Raw genomic sequence first — 9,755 nt, 5'->3', positions numbered from 1 at the left:
GGGAGGAGAGGTGACCTGCCGGGCGCCGATTGGCGGCGGGCGAGTGACGTACGCTCGCAGCGGACTGCCGAGCCGCGGGAACCGGCGGGTAGCGATTCCCTCCTCGGAATCTCGTATGAAGGTGGCCACCCTGTTGGGCCTTTAACGTCTGTAGATGCTGGAGACCCGCAGAAAGGATACTGTGTACGATGAGTTAAGCATGTGAGAGTGCTTTCTAACCGGAAAGTGCCTTTCAAAAGTGAGTCTCTTGCTGTCTCTACTTCGTCCCCTCTCGCCCCGCCTCTTCCCCTACAGTTTGGGTGCTGTGGCCCTAGGGTTGCATAGTCGTCCATGAGTATCCTCGCCCTGCCCAGACCCCCGTGCCTAAGTTTACTCTTTCACCCCAAAAGCCAGGCTTAAAAAAATAAAAATTAAAATATTTTAACTAAACCAGGAACTGCTTACATCTCTGCCCCTTGACAACTTATCTGCAGTCCTGGCTCCAAAAACCTTCTCTGGTTTTTGCCATTCAGAGAAGATTCATTGTAGGCCTTCCTTAGATATTTTCACTTCCTTTCCCTTCGGGAAAGTGGTAAAAGAATCTAAAGCCGATCGGGCGTGGTGACTCACGCCTGTAATCCCAGCACTTTGGGAGGCCGAGGCGGGTGGATCACGAGGTCAGGAGTTCGAGGCCAGCCAGGTCAAGATGGTGACACCCCCCCCCCCCCGTCTCTACTAAAAATACAAAAATTAGCCGGGCGCGGTGGCGGGTGCCTGTCCCAGCCACTCGGGAGGCCGAGGCAGGAGAATCGCTTGAACCAGGGAGGAGGAGGTTGCAGTGAACGGAGAATGTGCCACTGCACTCTAGCCTGAGCAACAGAGCAAGACTCCCTCTCAAAAAAGAAAAACGAAAACAAGAGTCTAAAGTCTCATGTACGGTTTTCTTTATGTTGCAAGGCTTCTGCTAAAGTCTAGAGCAGGGGGTCCAATCTTATGGCTTCCCTAGGCCACACTGGAAGAAGAATAATTGTCTTGGGCCACACATAAAATACACTAACACTAATGGTAGCTAATGAGCTTTAAAAAAAAATCTCATAATGTTTTAAGAAAGTTTACAAATTTGCATTGAGTGGCATTCAAAGCCATCCTGTTGGGCAAGCTTGATCTAAAGTATTCTTGAAGGTTTTAATTTTTTTTTTTTTTTTTTTCACAAGATCGCGCTCTATCGCCCAGGCGATACAGTGCAGTGGTGAGATCATAGCTCATTGCAGCCTCTAACTCCTGCTTAAAGAATCCTGGTAGGCTGGGTCTGCAGGCGTGTGCTACCACACCCAACTAATTTTTTAAAATTTTGTGTGTATGTAGATGGAGTCCCATTATATCCACCCAGGCTGGATAGTTGTTTTTATTAATATCTCTAAAAGATTTGAAGGGTAGGAGGAGAAAATTTCAGTCCCTTGAAATAACTTTCTTGCTATGACTTTGTTTCATATTTTGGCTGAAGTCAAACCGAAGTTGTGCACTTGCTGATTGGATAATGTGTGTGATATCTTAATAACGTGCCTCATTATTTACAGTTCTACACTTAACTAACAACATGTAATAACGAACTGCTCATGGTCCAATATTTCATTGTGTATGACAGTGTAACAGCCAGTTATAATAAATACTTTTTATTTTTCCCCTTGGTATTTTTATTTTACAGTGAGAAAAGGAAGAAATTTTTTAAAGCAATCTTTCAGTCTCTGGACTGTATAAATTTAGTGTTTGTGATTGTCCTTCACTAAAAAAGAATAACTATCAGTAATAGAGTTGACCGAAATCTAGATTAAATAATTTTCTATCATTATAACATGTTCAAAAATGTTAAAGTAAAATTTACAATGGAAATGCTACAAAGATGTTTAGATACATGTTCATGTTTTTGAGCTAGGACAGTACAGAAGATGATATATACAAAGTGATGTTTAAAAGGTCGATGGATTTCCTTTAGAGAGCTTTAAGTTTGGGGGTTAACCTGGAGCTTTTTTATCCTGAAGATGATGGAACTTGAATATCCTTGTCCTCTGGACTATTCTGTTAGCTGTTATCTTTTATCTCTGTGGATCTAATGTAGAAGCACCTTTGGATACAACTAGATACCCTAGTTGAGGTAGGGGTAGGTTGGAAGTGGGGTGCATTAGGGGAAGAAAATCTTGGAAAAGGCCATCACCTATTCGTTTCTTCTCTTAGAGGATCTGTCATCTTGACAAGGGCAAGATGTGCTGTGTTGAATTCATTTTTCCCCTTGGTATTTTAAAGTGAGAAAAGGAAAGAATATTTTAAAGCAACTTTACATTCTCTGGACTGTATAAATTTAATGTTTGTGATTGTTGTGCATTAAGAATAAGATTTCCAAACAGTTTTTCTTTAAATAATTAAAAAATACATACCTCAATGGTATAACATAGTAAAATGCTCAAGTGCCAAATGTACAGTTCTGGGTAACCAACATCCACATCAATACATAGAATGTTCAACAGAGGGGTTTTTAAAAAGTGCCCCTTCTAACCACATCGACCACCATTACTACTATTCTGTATTGCTGTGCATGTTTTTGACCCTCACATAGAAGTAATTTTACAGTACATAATTTTTTATGGCTGGCTTCCTTCCTCTTAGCAGTTTATTTGAATAGCTGCTTTGCTATTTTCAAGTAGAAAAAATGTAGTGAATGCAAGTCTATACGGATAAAACTTTTTTGAGAGGCCTTGAAATTCAGAGAACAGGTGTGGATCATATATTAGGTATTCTGATGCATTACATGAGCTATGTGAATGTATAAAAGGAGATAATTCCTAACTCCACCAATTTAAAAAACCTTATTATCCACTTAAAAGGAATATTTTCTTAAATTCCCTTTACTTAAAATTTAACTCCTGTTTTCATTTGTATTTGTATTTAATTTCCACAACCCTGCCTTCTTGGCTGCACATGAAACATGGTCTAAAGATAACATTGCTCTAAATAGAAGTAATAGGCTTATCTGATCACCTTATGAGATAGTGTTTTTAGACTCCATCTTTAAAAGACATAAAGAAACTGTGGTCAGAGAAGTCAAGATAAAGTAAATATGTAAATACAATTAAAGGAGTCATTATTTACTTTCAAGCACTTGAGTGCGGATCACTAATCCTCTGCCTGTCCTAGCTAGGCCCAAGACTTTTCTTTCATGCTTTTATCCCGTTAGGTCATCCAGTGCCCCAAATTCAAATATGATCATTAAGTTGATATAGCCCAAATCTCTATTTCCAGCCCAGATTTCTTTAGGCTAATCTCAATTCTAGGAGTCTAATTCCAAATGCCTACTAGACTTCTCTTGACATCTTTGCCCACTGTGCTATTGGTTTGTTCATCAGTTTCACTGGTACATGTTTTCTGGAAAATATTACCTTGTTGGTTACATTTGTTGCTTATCTTTTCCTGTTGCTTATCTTGTAGTGAATATCTTTTTTTTTTTTTTTGAGACAGCCTCTGTTGCCTAGGCTGGAGTGCAGTGGCATGATCTCAGCTCACTGCAACCTCCACCTCCCAGGTTCAAGTGATTCTCCTGCCTCAGCCTTTGGTGTAGCTGGGACTACAGGCGCCCGCCACAATGCTTGACTAATTTTTGTATTTTTAGTAGAGACGAGGTTTTACCATATTGGCCAGGCTGGTCTTGAAGTCCTGACCTCATGATCCATCTGCCTCTGCCTCCCAAAGTGCTGGGATTACAGGCGTGAGCCACTGTGCCTGGCCGTGTATGTCTTTTTTTTATACTGAAATGTGTTTGGGTGTAGTCAAATTTATTCGTCTTTTTCTTTATAATTTGTGTTTTAGGAGTCTTGTTTAAGACATCTTTTTCTACCCCTAAATCACAACGTATTCATCTGTGTTTTTGCTAAAACTTTTAAACTTATAGTCTTCATATTAGGGCTTAACTCTACCCAGTATTTACTTTTTGTGCTTGAGAAAGGGGTCTACTCTCATTTGTTATTATTTTACATACAAACAACTAATTGTTCTAGCACCATTTATTGAAAAGTTAAACTTGTTTTTGTGGTTTGTAATGTCACTTACCTTAAATCAGGTTTCTAAACATCCCCGGGTTGCTTATTCTCTTCCATTGCTGTATTTGTATAACCTCTATAACAATACCATACTGTCATAATTGCTACAACTATACAAGTGTTAATATCTAGCAAGGTAAGCTTCCCCACCTGTTTTCTTCAAATTGCATTGAGAATGCCTGGCCCTTTTACTACTCTATCATATGGTGATACCAGTGGTTATGACTAGATGCAATTAATTTTGTAATATACTCAATGAATGGTTATTATCATTATCGTCTTTACCATCAATGAATGACCCTTTACTCTGGCTTTGAGACCCTAAATTCAGAAGTTTTACCTCTGACCACAATCTCACATTCTGGTACATTTTTACTGCCACTAAACATTGATTTAGTTTTGAAATCCTCTCTTTTTCTATTGTTAGCCTATTCCTGGATTTATTTATTTTTCTCATTCCTCACAAAAGTTGTTCAAATCTTCACTATTCTACATTAATAATTATGTCTTCTATTAACATTACCAGGCTTATTTTGAACTTAAATGACCTTGATTTTTAGTTACCAGAGAAGCTTTTTTCACCATCATCTCTACTTGGTCATAATCCCTTCTATACTTAGCTTTTGTTCTGTTCTCCAAATCTAACTGCTCCCTGTATTCTAGAGCTGAATCCCTTTAAGACCTTGCTCCATCAGTTACTTCTCAAATTTTCATTTTTTGGTTCTTTACTGTCCCTATAAATTGTTGATTTCCAGGCTTTTAGATTTCATCAGCCAATGAATTTTTAAATTGGGAAGCCAAGATAGGTTTGCCAATTTTTTATTTGGTCAAGAAAGGGCATTTAATAACAATATAACAAAACACTACTACCATCTACTTAGCGCAAGGAATTACATACAGCATTATAGTTAAGACTGTAGACTCTTGGAGCCACACTGTTTGGACTACAATTCTGATTCTACTAGGATAAATTATATAACTTGTAAAAATGTAGGTAATACCTACATCTTAAGGATGTATTGTGTATATGCACTGAATTAAGACATAGATAGCAATTAAAACAGTAGCCGGCACATATACATGCATAGTTAGTATGATATTTCATCATTTTTTTTTACCTCATTAAAAACTCATCTTTTTTATTAGCTGCACCTTGTTTTTTTCACAGTGGTTGGTCTAGATCTACATGATCAATGTAATTATGTAATGTGTCAATGCTAATAACATGGATATTGAGTATGTCAGATTGTTATTAATATAAAATGCTTAAAGGAATCCCATGCAGATTTCTGGAGCTCTTCCTCTAGATGTTTTTTTGACCCCTCCAAGTCTCATATTGAAATTTGATCCCAGCTGGGCACGGTGACTCACGTCTGTAATCCCAGCACTTTGGGAGGCTGAGCCGGGCAGATCACTTGAGACCAGGAGTTCAAGAGCAGCCTGGCCAATATGGTGAAACCCCATCTCTACTAAAAATACAAAAATTACTCAGGTGTGGTGGCACACACCTGTAACCCCAGCTACTCAGGTGGCTGAGGCACGAGAATCACTTGAACCCGGGAGATGGAGGTTGCAGTGAGCTTATGCCACTGCAACCAGCCTGGGTCACAGAGTGAGACTGTCTCAAAAATGAAAAAGAAATTTGATCCCCAGTGTTGTAAGTAGGGCCTAGTGGGAGGTGTTTGGGTCATGGGGGTGGTTCCCTCCTGAATGGTTTGGTATAGTCTTTGTGATAATTAGTCCTTACTCTGTTTGCTCCTGTGAGAAGTGGTGGTTAAAAAGAGCCTGGGGACAGGCGCGGTGGCTCACACCTGTAATCCCCGCACTTTGGGAGACCAAGGTGGGTGGATCATGAGGTCAGGGGCTCAAGACCTGCCTGGCCAACATGGTGAAACCCCGTCTCTACTAAAAATACAAAAATTAGCTGGGTGTGGTGGCACACGCCTGTAATCAATCCCAGCTACTCGGGAGGCTGAGGCAGGAGAATCGCTTGAACCTGGGAGATGGAGGTTGCTATGAGCCGAGATCGTGCCACTGCACTCCAGCATGGGCAATAGAGTGAGACTGTCTCAAAAAAAGAAACAAACAAACAAAAAACAAAGAGCCTGGGCACCCCCATACCGCTAACTCCTGGCCTTTCTCTCTCGCCATGTGAACTGTGTATTCATGGGCTCCTCTTGCCTTCTGCCCTAAGCAGTCTGAAGATTTCACAAGAAGCAGATACTGGCATCATGCTTCTTGTACAGCCTGCAGAACCACGAGCCAAATCTCTTATTTAAATAAATGACCCAACCTCAGGTATTCCTTTACAGCAACTCAAACAGACTGAGACACATACTACAAAAGTTAAATGTACTGGATTTCTTAATAGTAGCTCTGGAAGTTAAAGGGCAATTCTTAAAATATCTGAAGAAAAATTACCTATAATTTAGATTTCTATACCAATCCAAACTAAGAACCCATTGTGAAACTACAAAAAAGTCATTTTCAAACCTAAAAGATTTTTAAAATACACAATCTACACATTCTCTTCTCAAAAAGCTAATAGAGGATGTGTTCCACCTAAATGAGGAATAAACTAAGAAAAAGTAGGACATTTGATCAAGGTATAAGAAACCCAAAATAAGAGAAAGGTAAAAGGAATCACAGATTGATAGATTGGAAAAGTAGATGAAATTAATGGAACAACTAATATGCTTTAACAAATTAAGAGGATACTTACAGTGGACTATAGGTTGGGGTTAAATTAATGATTACATGAGAAGCTAATCAATTTTTTAAAAAAAGAATTATTAAATCTGTCTATTCAACATTTTAAAGAGATAAAATTTTTTATTAGGACATTTTGATTTTGGTGTTTGGTGTTCTTACTTTCCCTTTGTGTATAAGGAACTACATTTGGAGCTGCCTTGCCTTAACCCCACAGTTTTAAGAGGAAGTCCAGTAAACTAGAAATAAATGGAAAACTAAAGAAACAAAACTGGGATCTGTAAATCAATAACATGGCGAAACTATTTTGAAATCACCTACCATAACACTTTGTGGTACTAAAAACTAGCAGTGTATAGAATTATCTATATAGCCAAGGTGGGAGGATCACCTGAGGCCAGGAGTTCAAGGTTACATGAGGTATGGTTATGCCTCTGCACCCCAGCCTGAGCAACAGAGCAAGACCCTGTCAGTCAATCCATAATAAATAAATAAACAAGCAAACACAGGATAGAATAGAGTGAGCTCTGAAGAAACCTTTTCTTTCCTATAATTCTGTAAGTTGTATACTGACATACCACTTTTGCAGTCATTGACTAGACAAAGATTATGGTTGCAAAGCAAATACATGATATACATAATTGTATATGCATATGTGCATAATTAAAAGCTTAATTCCATAGATCTTTGAAGTTTCTTTTTCTATTTTGGAAGCCATCTTTTTTGCCTTAGAAATTTCATGGTTACTATAATCTGCATATATAGTCATTAAATAATAAAATAACAAGGCAGATTCTTTCTTACCACAGAAGTTTATGGAACTAGCTACTCCAAGCACTGATGAACTAGGCATTAAGCAGGAACCTGTATAATGCTTTGAGATATTGTAGTTGTGCATAGAATAAATGTGAGATTTAATAATGTTACCTTATATATTTAACTGTTTTGTTTTTATTTTGCCTCTGAGCTAGTAAATTCAGAGATAGCATTCTGTGTGAAATAATACTATTCAGATAAAAGGCACCCTGACTGATGTCAGCAAGTTGTTGGATTAGTAGGTTCCAGCCCTCAAACCGCTTTGGGAGCCTGGGAGATCTGCTAAGAGGTTCTAGCACCCCAGTAGAATGAAAAACTCAAGAATAGACACACTGAAGAGGGTAAGAAGCAGAGTTTCACTTTACCTACATCCTTCTCCTCCAAGGCAGCAGAGTTCAGTGCTAAGAGAGGCCTCTGTGGCCCATGAGTTCTCCCAGGAAGGAAAGTAAGAGTCAAGTGAGTGCCCAGCTTCCCTAGCCTTGCATGGTGCCACCCAAAAGGCTCACTTCTGTTTTTCCCTATCCAGAATACTGAGGGACTCTTCACAGATGAATAGTCTATGAATAGCTAGGAGAAGGGAAAAGAAGCAGAGGCTTATAGCAAGCAACACATGATTCTTCAGAGCTAGATGTGGAGTCTGCTAACTGGCTTGCAGACTCCACCATAGGCTCACCCATGAGCCCTACAGGACACTTCACCTGCAGAACCCCTCAACTAGCTGACAAGCACACCCAACACTCCATGTACCCATCCACTAGCCAGCAGCCCACCTTCCCCTGCAGATAGTGTATGCAGGCCCCGGCAGGTAGTACATAGATATCAGCAACTGGCTCCTGCTGGATTGGAAGAAGGCACACAACCTTGAACACTGTGGGGCACTGCACTAGAGAAAATAAAAGGAGGTTCTCAGCACCTAGTCTAGCTTTGTGAGATTGAAAGAAATCACACAATCCTAAGACTTCCCCTCCCAAGATAGAACAAGAGGAGTGGAGTGGGCATATCCATAGAAAAGGTCTGAGAGACCTTCAGAATCTCTAGTCAGGCTGACTGGTGAATGTCTTTCCCTTCTGAAGCTAGTCAGTAAAGACAGGAGGAAGTGATTATTTCTTCAAATGCAAAGGTAGAAGGCAAGGCTTAAAGGATCACACACACACCAAGAAAACATGACAACCAAAGGAACAAATTAAAGTTCTAGCAGTTGACCCCAAAGAAATGAAGACCTATACATTACATGATAAAGAATTCAGAACACTCATCTTGAATCTCAGTGAGCTAAGTAAAATCAGGAAAACAGTACATGAAGAAATGAGAATTTCAACAAAGAAACCATTGAAAAATAATTCTGGCTAGGCACAGTGGCTCACGCCTGTAATCCCAGCACTTTGGGAGTTCAAGGCAGACAGATCATGAGGTCAGGAGATTGAGACCATCCTGGCTAACATGGCAAAACCCCGTCTCTACTAAAAATACAAAAAAATTACCTGGGCGTGGTGGTGGGTGCCTGTAGTCCCAGCTACTTGGGAGGCTGAGGCAAGAGAATGGCGTGAACCCAGGAGGTGGAGCTTGCAGTGAGCTGAGATCGCACCACTGCACTCCAGCCTGGGCGACAGAGTGAGACTCCATCTCAAAAAAAAAATCAAATTTTGGAACTAAAGAACACAGTAACTAAACTGAAAAATTCAAAAGTGAGCTTCAGTGGCAGATTCAATCAAGCAGAAAGAAGAATCAGTGAACTTGAAGACAGACCATTTGAAATTATCCAGTCAAAGGAACAAAAAGAAAAAAGAATGAAGTAAGCCTACAGGACTCTAAACCAATATGCACATTATAGAAAGCAGAGAAAGAGAAAGGAGGCAGATAGCTTATTTAAAGAAATAATAGCAGAAAACTTCCCAAATCTGGGGAGGAAAATGAACATCCAGATCCACGATTCCCAAAGAATTCCATGTAGATGGAACATAAAGGTGTCTTTGCTGATCTTTTTTGTGGTTCATAAGCATGATGATTGGGTTTTCATGCCATTGTGTGAGATGTGCCTTTCTCAGACCTTGCTAAAACACTGGCACATTACTTATCTGACACGAACAATTTTTCACTGAGACACATTATAATCAAATTGTCAAAAGTTAAAGAATTTTGAAAGCAGCAAGAGGAAAGCAACTT

General features: G+C 39.5%; 1 protein-coding gene across 1 annotated transcript in view; it reads left to right on the top strand.

Moving 5' to 3' along the window:
* The first annotated feature begins 59 nt into the window (after positions 1 to 59).
* The window catches only part of UBE2D3 (ubiquitin-conjugating enzyme E2D 3), an 81,028-nt gene continuing 71,332 nt past the window's right edge, over positions 60 to 9,755 (top strand). Inside the window, exon 1 of the mRNA XM_011943229.1 lies at positions 60 to 238. The gene's annotated coding sequence lies outside the window, so the exon portion shown is untranslated. The remainder of the gene's footprint in view (positions 239 to 9,755) is intronic.

Source organism: Colobus angolensis, unplaced genomic scaffold, assembly GCF_000951035.1.
Source record: "Colobus angolensis palliatus isolate OR3802 unplaced genomic scaffold, Cang.pa_1.0 Scaffold217, whole genome shotgun sequence".
Classification (NCBI taxonomy): Eukaryota; Metazoa; Chordata; class Mammalia; order Primates; family Cercopithecidae; genus Colobus; species Colobus angolensis.
This window is presented reverse-complemented; position numbering and strand designations above follow the sequence as displayed.